General features: G+C 32.6%; 1 protein-coding gene across 1 annotated transcript in view; it reads right to left on the bottom strand.

The window, feature by feature from the left end:
* Nucleotides 1-11,685, bottom strand: part of LOC106121795 (neuroglobin) — a 53,671-nt gene extending 41,986 nt beyond the window's left edge. Inside the window, exon 1 of the mRNA XM_013317608.1 lies at nucleotides 11,578-11,685. The gene's annotated coding sequence lies outside the window, so the exon portion shown is untranslated. The remainder of the gene's footprint in view (nucleotides 1-11,577) is intronic.
* Nucleotides 11,686-16,711: the final 5,026 nt, after the last annotated feature.

Genomic DNA, 16,711 nt, shown 5'->3' with positions numbered 1-16,711 from the left:
ACGGAATCATAAGCTAGAAAAAAGTTAACTACAATTTGAACATTAAATACCAAAGCAATGTGTACTGTAAACGAGTTTATCATAGACACAAGGGGTGTGATAAATAAAAGAAATTCCTAAGAACTTTTTATAAATCTTCAAAATTTCATCCCTGCATTCATTTTCAAATCAATTTTCACCCTATTGAGATTTCGTGATAGGATCCCTTGAATAATTCAAAGGAATGAATCACTTAGTCCTATAGATGTTTATTTTCTTACTTTCCGGCAAAATTTAATTTATTTTACGCGTGTATTTCATTATTTTATTTTCTTCCTTTTTGATGTCGGATCAAATTATAACATCCTTTGCAAGAAATTTCGAATGCTTTCTATAGTATTATAATCAAACACATTCAAAATATATCTTTTTTTAAATAATAGATGTTGACAAATGAGCAAGGTGCCACTACGAAGGATGGAAAGGGGAAGGCAATGTGCATTTGACAGAGAAGGGGAATATCCTTTTTCGGCACAGGACATGTTCTCAGTCCATTAAAGGTAAGTAACGATTTTGCAACCTTGTAATTAGTTTCAGATGTATATGTGTTCAGTGCAGTACGTGATTGCTTGTTCATTTGCTTGTATTATAAAACAGAATGATTGAGACGTATTCTGATTATAGCGTTCTACGTCCACGTCTTAAAACGTAATAACATCATTCCTTTATTTGCACGTGTGCATACAAATTACATTAGGAAGAAAACGAATTGCGAAAAAGGCTGTCGGAGTTTATTAGGACACTTTTTATGTGGAAGAACTTCTGTGTGTGTGAATACATCTTTATAAATTTCTTATTTGATTTGTTGATTGTCTTTACTTTTTTTTCTGGATTTTAAAACACATTGTTTAATATGAAATTTGATTATTGTAAAAGTTGACAACCGAGAAAAATAATTCAAATTAGGATGAAGATTAACTTAAAAGCAACTAAAAGATTTATAATTTTGATTTTTTTATTGACTTTACTAACCTATTATATTATTACCTATTCTGGATTTACACATCCAAAATACTCTCTGAAAACACATCGGGATCCCTCTTATTTTCATAGGTAAACTTAAGATAGCAAAATGTTTTAATACGGGTATATCGGCAGTGTAAGCCCACGGCAATAACGTTATATAATAGTTGTTTTACAAAGATCTCATAGGACTAAAAGGAACTTGTCAAAGTTTTTTTGACATTGACATGAGAGAGTAAATCAGCTATCATAATTTAGTGTAAGTTGTGCCCACCGGGTCAAATAATCTGGTCGGTCTATAAGTTTTAACACCGCGTTTACCAACCGCTATATAAAGCTTTATTTTTTATTACATAAACATCTAGTTACCAAAATGGTTTCTGAGCCGTTAACTTTATTATTATACAATATTGTTGATAAACATTGTACGGTTGATTACAAAATTCAGTTAAGAATATGATTCAATATTGTTTTTTTTATAACAGAAGGGGCAAACGAGCAGCTCGAACGCCGAGGTGTTCAACGACGTCCATGTACATCAGTAATACCACAGGAACCACAGATACGTTGCCGGCCTTTTAGGTGGTGATAAGGTTCTTTTGAAATTTATTTACGATGGAGAAATATTTTTAAACTAAAGTTTATTCTTATAAACGCAGTAGTTTCATCGTCAAACTAATGATTAGTTAAATAATTAATAGAGGTTTGATGTTATACATCTTAATAAGTTATCTTTTTTCTCCAAAATTACGGTTTATTCAGATTTTTTATGCTTTTAAATTTTTCGAATTTATCGTCCAATCCAAACATTCAAAAAATACCTTATCATTTTCTCTTTTAGCCGTATTCGATAATAAATATGTCTATTTACATAAAGAGGTAATAAATGTTAAACTTAATCGTCATAAACTTGATACATTGAGTTGTAATATTTCATAGCGTCGGCCTTGTATCTCTTAATCCTGTAGGTATAATGTGGTAAGCGTCAGCTCTGTGTATTTAATATTTGTTACATCTAATTAAATACATTTATCAGAATCAAATTCATAAATGATGGGCTCGAAACTAGTCGTGTCGCCACCGGACGAATATACGAATTGTTTGGCCGTTTTTATATAAGTTTATTATAATATCTTACGAATGTTTGAATAATTTAATTATTAAAATTGTCTCTAACTAGCCTTATTTTAATTGTCATTTTCATCATTTTAAAAATTTATTACGATTTTGTTAAACTGACTATAACGATGTTGCATCCAACGTAATAGGTAACCTGTAGACTAAAATACTCGTATAAACAGACAACGTTATTTCATATTTATCAACTTCCGATGTTCCGTCGGTTTATTTATATCTGCTTTCTGTAGCTTTCGTTCGAACAAGGCCGATATACTCACATAAAAATGTTAAGGATGTAACTATTAAAAATAATTGAATATCTATAATATTTTTTAGTGTAAATATCTTGGGCCCTAACAATCGTAAGAAAATATTCCATACTTTAATGTTTTTGTATATGTTTTGCCAGTGGAAACCTACGATTAGTCAACGTTACCCGACAGCGTAAATTAGAACAGTGTAATGTCACTTCAATAAAACAAATGATTCCCTTCAACAAAGTTTGCGATAAGGGTAAGCAACGCATATGTAAACGAACAACATCCCTAAATATCAAACTGCGCAACATTTGCCAAACCTCTGGAAATTTATGACAGCCTGGTCCTTAATGGATGTGTTTGTAGGTCAAATAGCTAACTTAGGAGTTATTGCAAAAGCTTCTAATTAATTTTCATACGAAAGTTTGTGTTAATTTGTCGCTCCGCTGGGCTCAAGGACCTTTGCCAAATGTTAAATTGGAGCAAACTGTCCCCAATGAGTATGCGGGATGATAGATCTTTTATGTCTTTAACTTTTTCTTTTATAAGATAAACTACAAAGGAGTTTGTGTGACTTTTATTATTATAACGACTACGAGTAACTTTAACTGTTATAAATACATAATTACTTTTAGCTAAAGGTGTTACAATCGACATATCGGACAAGTTTATTTTCATATAAAAAAAGGGTCTTGGCAGACGGACGGACGGACAACAAAATGATCCTATAAGGGTCTGTTTTTTTCCTCTGAGGTACGAAACCCTAAAAATACAGTAGCATAGAATAATAATCCCAAAATAAGATTTATCTAAACAGTGTCAAGTTCAAATAGAACTTACCAACGACCAAAATGTTTTTATTTTTATATAGTAAAATTGTTTATAATTTCATAAATCATATCGATGTTAAAAACTTACTTTAGCTTTTACAGACGGCTTTCTTTATTCGATTACAAAAATTGATGTTAAAAGGAAAGACACTTTACAAACCTGATTACACTCCCTTAAGTGCAAAATTCAGTTTTTTTTTACGTAAACAACATAAAATTGATAAATAATTATGTTAACATCCAAATGAATAAAGTGGGTCACTTTAATTACTTGTCATCAGTAACGGTTTTACTTTACCGCCCTGGGCGAGAATTCTGCGTCGAATGTGTAATTCGCAGACGTGTGGCATCCCTTTCTGTCCAACGCCCAGGGCGCTCTATCCTAACGCCGACCCTGCATGTCCTAATTAATTGTTTTAGCATTATTGTGTTGTAATTTTAATACAAAATACAAAAAGCGATAATATAAATTCATCGTTTGAATAGAATTGCCGCGCTCCGAGCCATTGTTTCAGTTTATTACGAAAAAGATAACGCTTTTATATTTTTCATACTAACAGCCATTTTTTTAATGTAGAGAATTTAATGTATACAATTTATTTCATTGACTTTGTTAAGCGTATCAAATAAATGTAATGTATGAAATCAAAGGTAAATTTAAACAGGTTTAAACCTACGCAACGATAAACCAATTTAGATTTTGGTTTATAAACCAAACACATATAACTCGCATTGCAAAGTTTATTTACGACTATGCATTTATTAAAAGAGTACATCAATTACTCTTATTTTATTATTATTGAATACTATATTTTGTTATTATCTCGTTTTTATGATACAAGTTGTTTGTGCCTGCCTTTCCTTGGATAAATATTAATATTGTACAGTAACAATAACTCACCATTAGTTACAAATAAAATATATATTTCAAGAATCGGTCCACCTATTTTAGTATATTTATTAGGACCAATTATTAACGTGGATTTACGGATAGACAGAGACATACGGACAATTTGACAGACAGCTAAATATTTGTCATAAGTAACGCAGTGTACAGCATGTACAAATAATATGAAAATTTTATTTAAGTACTTTAACGAAGGACTACGGAATTATAAAAAAAAACATAAGTAGCCTATGTGTTATTTCAGGCTATGTTCTATATGTATACCAAAAAATCATCGAGATCCGTTCAGCCGTTTTGGAGATACTTTCAAACAAACATCCCTCCATCTAAACATTCGCATTTATGATATTAGTAAGATTTATTAGGGAAACTAGGATTAGATTCGTACTGTAGCTTTATTCTAGTTTGGAAAGCTGTCGAATCCGTGATTCAAACATTGAAAAGCTTTTTAGTTTTACCTTGGAGTGTGCGTGAGAAAAACTTTAACATCTGGTGCGATTCGATCACAACTACGAACACATTGATAGTTGATTTCAAATGCTGAAAACATTCTCTAGCACATTCTTTAGCTTTATACAAATAAAACAATCGAGAAACGACATCAACCTTTATTATTTATCCGTGTTTTTTTCATCAATTTGGTTTGAATTTATCCGCTAGATCTCAATAGTGATAAAAAAATGATGCTCTATTTTTAAACATTGTTATAATTTTATACTCGTATGTTTTATCCAAAGGAATCAAAATAAAATACTTTTTAGATCTATCTTAATAACGGTTATTTATAACTCTCATCTCGCCTGTTTTTAAACTGTAATTTTCGATTTCAAACTTTTAGCTTTTATCGTAAGCGTAAATGGCGGTTAACAGTTTTCAATTGAATTTTCAAATACGGCTCGGTCCAAACCTTTCACGGACGGACGGACGGGATGAATCTAATTTCTCTATGAAAGCATGCAAATTTAAGTGACTAAACGGCGACTGACAGACTTGGTAAGGGATTTTAATTTTCGTCTAAAATATTCAGTTATGTTTATGTATTGTTTTATTTATCTGTGATACTACAAAATTATACTGCATAATTACGATATCTTACTTGTCTGCGGACATTGGTGAATAAAGATACGCGTCCATTGGCACGCGTCGGACGCACCGCACAGCCGCAACAGATTTAAGTTCGCTTTGTTTAATTTCATATAGTGTTACGTTATCATCCGTGCCGCCCGCATCTAAAGACAATGCAAATCTATTTAATCCGTGAGTGCGGTGCGACCGGTGTTGGCTAATGGACGCGTACCTTAAGATGAAACTGATATTCAGAACTTTTCGATTTTGCTTTTACTTAATGTAGGAAATATTAAATTGAACATTCTAAAACGCTAGTCTCCCTCTTGTATTACAATTTAAATATTTATAACTACATACGCACGTGTAGTTAGTAAACCTAACTAGCATTTTATTGCTTTATTTATTAGTCGAGCCAAAATTCTAAATTGGCCTCCTGAGAAATACGACGACCTTGATGTCTCTTTAACTCTTACATTTAAAGTTTCGTAATTTTACTACAAATATTTTGAAACTCAGAATAGTTTTCTCACCTGATATCAAAACAGTGAATCAATATTAGGATATATATACATTCATATAACCGTAGATTTACACTGCTGTGACAAAAGTATTAACACCTATTGCTATGAAACGCCAGCGTTAAGTTATCTGTTGCACGAACGAGCCGGCTGGACCGGTGTAATGCCACGACCACACAGAAGACTGGCGTCAAGTGGGCGTAATCCGCGTTCGTCTAATGAATGTATTCCGGAGTCTTATTTTTAGATCTTCTTCCTTTTCCATCTCACACCGCATAAGGAAAGGATCGGAAGGGGAAAAATTCTCCTTTTCTACGCTCTCTCCTCCGTCGATTAAAGGTAGGCAAACACATTGGCAATTATGTATGTCATTGGGCAGTGGTCGATTCGCTATCGCCACGAAATCAATAAAAATATTCAATTTGTACCAATACAAATGTAACTGTAGTCGACACGTACAGTAAAAAAAATGAGCTATTGTGTCTGAGTTTCCCTCGAGACATTCGACATACATTTATATAAGAAAGTTAATATTCAAGTTCTATGAATATACTTATTTAATGTCGTAAAAAGCAAAATCTTTATCCCAAGCGATGTAGACTTTAACAAAGTAAGTTTTGGTTCGCTGAAAGGGAATAAAATGGAAGTTTTGTTCGGGACATAAAATGAAGCATTTTAAGATAATGTATTCGTCTTGCCGAGAGCCGCGAGCGGTGTGCCCAGAGCCGTTGCCGCGATATTCATAAATATTGAATTGAGAAATAGTGTGATCGTTTCTCATGCTAATGTATCAGCAGATTTCTTACCGGCACATTTTACGGAGACAACGTTCAATGAATATTTTCTAATAAAATAAATAGTAATCTTACTAATATTATAAATGCGAATGTTTGGATGGATGGATGGATGTTTGGTCGAAGATATCTCTTGAACGGCTGCAAGGATCTCGTTGAAATTTGGCATAGATATAGAACATAGTCCGGACGAAGACATAGGTTACTTATATAGCGTGTTAAATCGGTCAAGCTGTTTTGTAGGAGTATGGTAACTAACATTGTGATACGAGAATTATATAAAAAATATTATTTTAAGTGTGGTTGATTAAGGTATAATCAATCCTAATTTAAAGCTTACAAAGGTCCGAAACATGTTGATTTATCGCGCGACAATGGAAACAAAAGTACATATAAGTTCAGAATAACAATTGTAATTGTGATACCTGAGTTATGCCACTGCACTATAATGTCGTGTAATCAAAGCATAATCCTTTGTACCGGGTCAAGATAGGATTAGACGTGTCCGGGGAATTATAACAAAGCTTTTGTATGCGATGATACATCTAGCAATGTAATTTTTATTACATTTTTCTATGATTTGTCTGACTTTACTAATACTAACTGTCACCCGTTACTTCGTCCGCGTAAAATTAAAAAGAAACTTAGTTAGTAGCCTATGTATTCTACCAGATTATGTTCTATACGTATGCCAAATTTCATCGAGATCCGTGCAGCTGTTTTGAAGATACCTACACACAAAAGTCTATCCATCTAAGCATTCGCATTTATAAAATGATATATAAAAACGGCTAAACACTGCCGTATATTCGTCCGGTGGCGGCACCGACTAGTTTCGAGCCCATCGGGGGCCCTTCATCAGGATGAGTGGTACTGGTATTATTTCGCGGACGCGGCGCCCAGCTCACTGGACCGCGTCCGCGAAATCAGTTTAGTATAATGTCTCACGAAAGTTTGAATAATTTAATTCGCATTTATGATTAGTAAGAATAGTAAAGATTTTGCTTGTTTTGTACTGGAATCCAAAATTAATCAGCAAAAGAAAACATAAATACTTTCATCTCTGAATTACTGCGACTTTTTTTATCTGTATATGAAAATAGGCTTTAAATTTAGTAAAAAAAAATCCTTAATAGTAAAAAGCATTTATTTCCATTACTTGCCAAAATTAGATGAGAAAGTTTAAAAAGTTACTTAAGTAAAGTTTAAGTAGAGACATATTAAAGTGTTTATTGAGAGCAAAGCGAAGCTGTTTACTGAGTCTGCGGTTTAATCTTGTTAAATAAGACTTTTAGTGCAAAACCTCTTAAGGAGTAAATATTAAATTAGTTCTTTCAACTTATTTATTTACAAAATAACTGATAATATTCTTAACAACGAATTAAATTAGAAGAACCGAAAAATATAGTATACTAACGGTTGCCCGCGACTCCGTCAGCGCGGGATTAAAAATAGATGTTGGCCGATTCTCAGACCTACTCAATATGCTCACGAAATTTCATGAGAATCGGTCAAGCCGTTTAGGAAGAATATGGGAATGAAATTGCGACACGAGAATTTTATATATAAGATAAATAAATTAGAATAGAATAACTGCTTAATGCCACAAATATAAAGTAGTACAAAAAAGAAATTAGCAAAAGTTAAGTAAGCTATATAATATCGAAGAAGTATTTGTACTCTTATGTATTGACTAGCTGTCGCCAGCGACTACGTAAGCAAAAGAGTGTATAATAAGCCAGCATCCATCAGCTACCTTCAAGCCAAAGTCCTATCAAATCGGCCCATCAGCTTCGGAAATTACCCGGAACATTATGCGGATTTGCGGACAAACACACAAACAGTGTACAAACAAAGGTTTTACAAAATTGTTTTTTGTTATCAGCAACGCAAATACATGATGTACCTAATAAAATATTATTTTTCGATATTAGATTTTTTTATATTAAATGGCAAGGATACATTCAGACACTCCTATTTTATTAATATAGATATAGATCAAATATAATTTAATGTTTTCAAAGTTTGATGGCTTCTCAGAAGTTTCGTATGAAATATCGTAATCGAAGTAAAACTCACCTTAAACTCGGGATCTTCAAAGGTAATTTATTGCCGCGTTAAGTGTAAACTCAATTTCGTTAAAATACAAAAAAGTACGGAATATAATCTTTCTTTGCACACTCGCGCAGAACTTTACCATCGAGTAATCAATATACTAGAAAATACTTTTCTTAAGCTAGCAATTAAATAGGTTATAGGTAAGTTTATTTGGCATATTCTTCCTTAAAAAATAATTACAATATTTGAACTTATCGTACGCTTTGAAACGTTAAAGACAAAAGAAGTAGAGAATCCTAAATTTGAGCATTAATTTTTATTTACAGAGTAGAATGACATCTAGTAATAGTAGCCAAAAAATAAAGATTTTTTTTTCAGTAATTGATTTTGCTGGATTTTTTTTTCAAATTTTAATTTGACAAACCATTTAAACGAACTCCACAGTTAGTGGAAGTAGACTTTAATTTACTCGAGACTTTACATAATTGTAGAATTTCAATTACAATCATTAATGGTCTGTAGCCTATTTCAAATTGTTGCCTCGAGGGCCCTTAGGGACAATTATTGGAGGCTTAGCGAGGGATTTCGGCCCTTTCTAGGACCACTTGTATTTTATTCCCATTTAATGACAGACTCTAATATAGGTAACAATATTTAACTGAAATTGCTTTGATTTCTTACTTTAAATAAGGAAATACAAGAATATTTTGATATTTTAATAGGATTGTTTTATAAAATAATCGATTTTATACCAAATTATATCGAGAGATCAAAGAGAATCTAGTAGTTATTTCAACATCATCATCAGCTCACTATACGTCCCCACCGAGGGGCTCGGAGCCTACCCTGAGTTGAGGGTGATTAGGCCATAGTTATTTGATGAGAATTAAAATAAGAATTGACAATCTTTAAGAAAATATAAATACACAGTAAGTTTTCGCTGCGACTCAATTAAATCAGCAGACAGGCTTCGTCTACTGACTTCTATAGAATTGACTCTTATTATTTTTATAATAACTTGGTCCAAGTTGCGATAGAACGTTATATTTTATATGAGAGAGAGAGACGAATAAATTAATTCCTCGTTCGATTTAACACATACAAAAACCTACCCCATATTCATCTATTATAATTAACATTTTACAGTTGTAACGTTAGCAAATAAAATTAATTTAAAGGTATAAATAGATCAAGTAAGTACTCAAAAGTAAAAATGTCCGTCAAAGTAAAATTAGCGCACATAGTTGTCGAATTGACTTACACAATTATCTCTTTGAATTTGTTTAGTTCAGAATTGACGGTCTACAATATGCATAGATTATTTTTTAAATCATAAGGTGGCAAACGAGCGAGCGGCCACCTGAAATCGCTGAAATAGCGAAGTGACCGTTGCCCATAGACATACGCAATTGCATGCGTTGCCTACCTTTAATCGACGGAGAAGAGGATGCACAGAAAGAAAAAAATTTCCATTCCATGCATCCCCTCATCCGAAAAGTCCACTTCCTCTTCCCATCCTTTCCTTATAAGATAAAGGGTGGGAAGGGAAAGAGGACTAAATTAGGCCACCGGGACGCACACTCATCAGACGAAACGCGGAATTGCTTCCACTTCACGCCTGTCTTCTGTGTGGTCGTGGTATTTCACCGGGCGAGCCGGGCCGATTCGTGCGAAGATGTTAAAGCGGGCTCTAACACTGTTAGATAAGATAACATATAATTTAGGTAATAGATAATTTAGACAAACATAAACAACTAGGAATATAGAAAGGTTCACAATATTTCAATGTCAGTAAGAAATAATAAAAATAATATCCAACAAACGATAACAATACATTTCTTGCGTTAATGTATTATTTTCTTTGCGTTCTATTTGATTATATTCGTGTTTCCTTTGTAAAAAGGACCTGTTTACAGGGGAAACACTTTTTGAACACAACAAAAACGGGAAAAGTAATGTTCGGAAGAATGTGATGGTATTAAAATTACAAAACAGATGAGCAAAATAAAATGGTTAGCGGTTAATTGTGAAAGTGGCAATGATTAAGAAGGGGATAACAATAGAAGATAGATCGATCTGGAAGCCAAAAACTTGGTGTGCGATCCCACTTGAGAAGGTCAAGGACAGGAACAGCACATAGAGAAGGTAAGTGAATAGAAAAGGGCCACCTAAATTCTGTGAAGTGACAGCTAACCATAGATATATTTAAAGTTGTCTTTGTCACATGTTATCCCTCCTCAACACGCCACTGCACACTACCAACTTAGATCGTTATTTCCTAAAAGAGGTTAAACTAAAGGACATAAACTTTCTATAAGTATCCTTGTTAGGAATCAGCCGAAATAGATGTCTGCTTCCAAGCACTATTAATTGTATATCCCTTGAATGTCCTCGTAAGCTTTTGAGGCTGGATATAATGAGACATTGTTTTACAAAGAGCTGTGCTAAAAATCAGACGTAAAATATTTGGAATTTTGCAATACAAATTCATCAAGTATTATCACGGGCCAATACAGTATTATTAAGCGGGATTATTTTACGAATATATTTGTTTTATTAAATAAAAGTTCGGTCGTATTAACAATAATATAGTGTACAGACACATGTCTAGGATTCGATCCGATACTCATCCAATGTCGAGCCACGTAACCACTGGGCTATCGCTACTAAATCACGTAAAATCGTAAATTTTTTTCCATTAAATAGTATTAAATGCTTAAAAAAGAATATATGTAACATTCAACTTAAATAATCTATACGAAAGTTATTATTTTTAAAGGAAAAAATAAAAAATCCCTTTAACTATGTATCTTAATATCAAAATATAATCCGTCAATTTCGTTTAATTTATAAAAATCAATGTATTTTTTTCCGAAATAAATTGCATTATATTAAAATTACATTCATATAAAATATTGTATTATGAAAATTAATTATCCAATCCTTAAAATAATAATCATACTTCCGAAATTAATTAATTAAACATAAAAAACTATTAACAAAAATTCTACAAAAAAAACTTACTCAGTGCACGACAGTAATCCGTATTTAGTCACTACACTGCACAGTGCAACACGCACACTTCAGGTGAAATTCAGCTGAAAAACGCTGAAACGCGGGTCTCCGATGCCGCGCCGACCCGGACTGAGCGAGCTCACCACTGAACATAGATTAGGAACGATACCGAGGTGAAACACAGACGCGACACCTCGAATATTGAAATAGCCTTTACTAAAAGCATACATACTTTTAATGTTAAGTTAGTTTATACACGATAAGTAATTTTGAACAATACAAGACTTATTTATAAATTAAAAAAAATATCCTATGCTACTTTACAATTAACTTCCAGAAACCTATTTATATCTTCATTCACAAAACAAAAAAAATCCTATTCTAATAATAAAATAAATAATTTTTATACTGTTAAATAAAACATGACATATACTTTTACTTATTTGTCTTGATAAAAAAAACTATTAATCAATCGAAAAACGAAACAAAGTCACTAAATTTAATGCGTTGGAAACATTTTTACGCGCATCGTTTAGTAGTCTCACTAACCAAAACTTTAACTATAGTAAAGTCCGAGTGAATTTAGCGTCACTTAATCTGTCATTGTTAATGAAAATACATAGTAATTAAGTCAGCTTAATTAGAAGTTGCATTGTTACTTAACTTCCGCTGTTTGGTTAATAATGTAGTCTTGTTATGTAAATAAATATTTTAGGTTATCTCCAATCTTTACGCGGGAAGCGTGGGAATGAAGAAAGTAATTGTTATATAAGATAGGTTTATTGTCGTTTATTTTAAAGTGTACTTATATGCTTTAGTAAAAAGAGTTATCAATTTTTTTCGGAAATTATAAAATAAAAGGAGCGAAGTTGAATATCACCCTCTCAGAGACTGAATTTTCTTAACTATAAAATGTTTAACACTGTCCGCTCTACTTTGTTATTCCTTCTTCGCTCTCTTTCTATCACGTAACATATTCACATCTTTCTCTTTCACTAACGCATTCGAAGGGTAGACGTAAGCGCGAGGGAAAATTTTGATCAGTCTCAGGTTGTCCTGTTGGTGAGGCTACACTGTCAGGGCATGCCTGTAAGACCAATAATAGCAAGACTTTTGAACACAGCGGACAACTCGCCCTGGGCCAGCATGGTTAACTAAGGCCTGGCCTAACTTGTGTAAGCTGACATCGACGTGACTATTTGAAATAAGTAAATTTGTTTTGGACCATATGGTGATGTATAATGAAACATAAATAAAAAATATTGTATTATTGCAGTCATTTTCTTTCATAAAGCCTTAATTAAATTTTAAATATATAATAGACGTAAACATAAACATATATTATGTTTCTTTAATGTTCACCATTAAACCTAAAGAAAAGAAATTGTCTCCTTGCATAATATTTCTTTTAACCATTTCCCTAGCTCTACCTTGTGTTACTTCAAGACAATAGTCACACAGCGGGATTCAAATCCATGACCTCGTGATCAGATCTCTTAACCTTAACCATTAGGCTATTGGCTTTTCCCAAATGTTTATTGATAAAGTAATATACTTCTTCTCATTTCTTCTACTCATACTGGGGATATAATTAATATTAACAAAATGGTAGAGTAGGTCTTATAACTTGTCCTCCATAGTTTTAGTTATAGGAAGAATTAAATCTGAAAGCACACAAGGACAAACATGCAAACAGAGTAATTATCACTAAGGATGAGTAGTGTAGATTAGTATGAAAAATCTAAACTACCACTATTTTATCTAATGACTATCTGTCGTACTCATAGTTATTTATTGCTTACTTAAATAGCATATTTCTCATAATAAATCAATTTCTAGTACTTTTCTACTCTGTTGGACATTATTACTACTTATTCTTTGATACTGCTTGCTTTAACGAGTTCAAAGTAAACAATAACATTAAGATCACGACAAATATGTGTTAACTTAACAAGGCCGCTACACGTCTGGAATACAGAACATTATCGTCAAGGTCGTATTTGTAATGTGTCAAAACTATGAACCGGATATGACTGATGTAAATCACTTTGAAAATGGGTTATAGTTATTATTTATGGTAGACTAACTGTTGCCCGCGACTCCGTCCAGGTACGGTTAGGAAAACATGATTGTGTTCCTATGTGTTCTTTCAGACTATGTTCTATATGTATGCCAAATATAACAGAGTTCCGTTCAGCCGTTCTAGAGATAGCTTCAAACAAATCCATCTATCTATTCATTCATCTAAATATCGTATTCTTTTCATTGGTTTAATTCAAATAATTGTTAAATATGTACTCTTTTAAAACATAAAGATATTTTTAAAAGTTCGGTTAAGGTATTGGAAACTGATTTTAGATTTACGAAAGATTTATTAAGCAAGTAAATGTTGAACTTAAATAATAGACGCTGCGTTATCGTTTGAAGTTTTACGTTTGAATAAATAAAGCGGCTTTAATGTAAACAAGGATTATTTAATTAAGTCTTGTTTAGTATTCATAATTAATCTCTATTTACTGTTAACGAGAAGATTAAGTAAGTATATATACATTATGTATTTATTTAATATCTTCGTAGTTTTGTGTGGCATATTGAAATATCGTGCATAAAATTTTGGTTTGTGGTTTACTTAATAAAGGTGATTAGATACATCTATGTATATAAAATAAAGTTTTTTTAGTTGCACTATTTATAATTCAAGAACGGCTTTACCGATATGTCCGAAAATTGGCGATGAGGTAGCTTAGAGCCAGGAGAGGGATATAGGATTTTTTTTTTCAAATTTATGCTTTGAAGAGCTGCTTTTTATTTAACTTACTACTAATTATAAATGTGTATGTTTAGATGGATGTGATGTGGATGGATGGATGCGTGTTTGAAGATATCTCTAGATCAGCTGAATGGATCTCGATTAAATTTGGCATACGTATAGAACATCGTCTGAACACTTAATTAGTGTAGCCTATTTACACTAATTAAGTTTTTTATATATATCCACTAGTCATAATATAAATATATGTATATTTTAGAGCATGTACTATATTTTCTTCCATCGCGCTTTCTTTTTAGTATTTTTCTATTAATTTTCCGATGTTAGGTTACAAATGCAAATTGAAATACAATAACCTTTATAGCAATGTTAAACTTAATTTCGTAGTCAGTTGACATATTGAATAAATTACTATTAGCGCCACACCATTCTCTACCCTACCTCTCCACCATGATACTCCCCCCTCTGCTAGGGCTGTCACCTTTTTGTGGATTGACTAGATTTCGTTAAAATAGCGAATTGTCTGCTCCCCATAAACAGGAAAAAATTGAAAAGTTTACAGCTGTGCTATCAACCTTTAATGGTTGAAGAATGGAAGTTCAGAAAGAGAATTCTCCTTCCATAACCTCTCCAACGTCGTCTTTTGTTATAAGATAAGAATAGGAAGGGCAAGGGGACTATATCTTATCCTTCAGAACACACATATCTAAAAAAAAGACCACATATCTGTTTGGTCGTGGTGCATCGAGCGTACGCAGCAGTTGCTACAAACTCTATCAGTTTTGTTTTCTCATCGCTTGTGTTTTAGCATCCCTATCTCTACCACCCAGTGTTAAGCTACTTATCAAGTTTTATAATAAGAGATTATGAAACTATCATACAGCGCAAATTGCACTTCAAGCGATATTGACGCACGTATTACTAGATTACGTTACGTAATCTATTAGATCGCGAACTTTTATTCTAATATTACGAGTCATTCATACGATATTGTACCTCCCAGGAGAAAGAATATGTCCTACTTTTCTTTTGTATTTATCTTTTAAAATTTGCTTAATATTAACTTTTGTCTTTGTTTACGTTAAAGATAAGATAAAATTAAATTTAAAACTTAAACAGAAAATAAAAGGAAAATAGTTTCCAAATATTTTTAATATTTTTTCGCCTTTTTTTGGTACGACTTTGAGTCTATTATCTTCAACATAAATTTACGGAAACGTACTTGTACTATGAACATTAAAATTGCATCACAAGTATATGTGTTAAAAGCGAGCACAGAAACGCTTCACGGGTGTCTGTTTTTTTTTTAATCTATGTAGTGGTGGCTGTAGGGGTGGTTAAGGGGGGATGCAATATACTTTCCTCGCGAACAACAACGTTACAGCACAGCTATACGGTGCGGCACTTATGCTAGTTTCACACGAGTACACAACAGAGAAGCAGTGCAATAGGATAGTACAGTAGAACACTGCAATACTGCAAGTAAATACATAAAGCGGAAACTTTACTGTTTTGGCAGTAAATCATCGAAGCTAATACTGTATCCACAACTTTGAGTTGTCGATGCGAGCCGTCTATTCAGTCACTACTACCATAGCGACTACAAACATTTCGACTGTATAAATTGGCTCCACCATTTTCATTACTATAACGACTTTTTCGTGATAATCTAAACAAGTTTTGCAAGCAATTGGCTTTGGAATGACATCGACGCATGCCTGCATATGAAGCTCTATGACATTACATTACGTCTGTCGCTTAGCGATTAAATCGCGGGATTTCGTTGCTTTGTGTACTGCACAGTACACTGTTCTATCTCACTTTTCTACCCTTGTGTGAAATTAGCATTAGTGCAGTGACGAGTACGTTCAGTTCGTAGTTAGAACTATCTGAACAGTTATTTGCTAATGATCACTACAATATCATATTGTGTTCACTTAACGTCAGTTAAATTTTACTAGTTGACTGGATGTAAAGCTTTACTTAACCATATATTTTGACTCTTAATCGTTTTCCAATAACATATTGTGATTCAGTAAAATTTATACAAATAACTTCTTGTGTTGTGGCTCAAAGACTAATTTATTAATCTTAAGAGTTGTGAGTGAAAATTCCTATCGATATCGACAAAATGCATATGACTGTACAGCGCCTCTGTCGGGGGTAAACTAAACCAATAAGTCTCATACTTTGTCAATACGATACGATTATTTTCTCGATAATTTTCGTACTAGGCCCTCTGTTCAGTTTACATAGATACTTTTGTTTTTTAAAAATATATTTTGATTTTATTTGATGTTTTAGAAATGAGTAAAGTCCAATGACGAAAGCAAAGTGTTATGTTTCTTTATTTTTAATAAAATATCGTTTTTA

The sequence above is a fragment of the Papilio xuthus genome, unplaced genomic scaffold (genome assembly GCF_000836235.2).
Source record: "Papilio xuthus unplaced genomic scaffold, Pxut_1.1 DF826938.1, whole genome shotgun sequence".
NCBI classification, from domain to species: domain Eukaryota; kingdom Metazoa; phylum Arthropoda; class Insecta; order Lepidoptera; family Papilionidae; genus Papilio; species Papilio xuthus.
This window is presented reverse-complemented; position numbering and strand designations above follow the sequence as displayed.